The sequence below is a fragment of the Octodon degus genome, unplaced genomic scaffold, assembly GCF_000260255.1.
Source record: "Octodon degus isolate 3935 unplaced genomic scaffold, OctDeg1.0 scaffold00118, whole genome shotgun sequence".
Taxonomy (NCBI): domain Eukaryota; kingdom Metazoa; phylum Chordata; class Mammalia; order Rodentia; family Octodontidae; genus Octodon; species Octodon degus.
Genome location: NW_004524694.1, coordinates 7,049,818 through 7,050,746, shown reverse-complemented (window position 1 = coordinate 7,050,746; position 929 = coordinate 7,049,818). Strand labels below are relative to the sequence as shown.

The following is a 929-nucleotide window of genomic DNA, read 5'->3' as shown; positions in this document are numbered from 1 at the left end:
TGGTTATTCATAGTACAAGATGCAGAGATGATATCTTGTCTGAACACTATTAGTACAAATCTTTCTTCTCAGTGAACTAAGAGAAACTAGCTGTATATCTATCCTAACTATTTTGTGTACACAGATATACTTTGCTGAATTCTATTGTTATTCTGAAAAGAGAGAACATGTTCAGAAGTAACTGATGTGAAACTAAGAGTGCATCATTTTAGGGTGGATTGACGATTATCCTAACTATTGTTTTTCTTTTTATGGATATATTTCCTACCTCCAACAAAGTCTTTCTGGGAGTCCTACTCTTCCAATCTTTTTGATGAATTCTAGTTTTCTATGTTTAGATCATTATTGATTCACATACAGTTTGAACAAATACTAGATCTGGACCCTATGTACTCTTCACCCAGTTTTTCAATGATGGATCTTGCTCAAATAGAGTACAATAACACAAGAAGAAAGTTGAAGTGTTCTATCCAACCTCGTGTAAAGTCCACCAGTTTTACATGAACGCATGAGCTCCCTTGTAGGGATTTAGTTCTATGCAGATTGAGCAGCTGTCACCACAGTGAAGACTTAGAAAACTGTCACCCCGAGCACCACTGTACTGTTACTGTTTTTCCAGTCCCTTTCCTCTCCCTGTGAACTCAGCCTCTGGAAACCCTAATTCATTGTCCATGCATACAATTTTGTCACTTTAAGGATGTTTCATAAAAGAATCAGTAACAGATACTTTTGATACTGTATTTTTTGACGTAGTACAATCTCCCTGATATCTACCCAAGGTGTGTGTCAGTAATCACTCCTCTCTGTCATTCAGTAACCTTGTACTGTGTGGACTTAGGAGAGTTTAACCATTTTCTCTGGCATGAATACCCAAGAGTGTCGCTTCTGGGTTGTATAGGAAATGCAAGCTTGGAATTCCCAGAAACTGG

At 37.6% G+C, this 929-nt stretch overlaps 1 protein-coding gene across 1 annotated transcript in view; it reads left to right on the top strand.

Annotated features, from left to right (window-relative positions):
* Positions 1-929, top strand: part of Csmd3 (CUB and Sushi multiple domains 3) — a 1,279,636-nt gene that overhangs the window by 968,602 nt on the left and 310,105 nt on the right. The gene's annotated exons all lie outside the window — the stretch shown is intronic.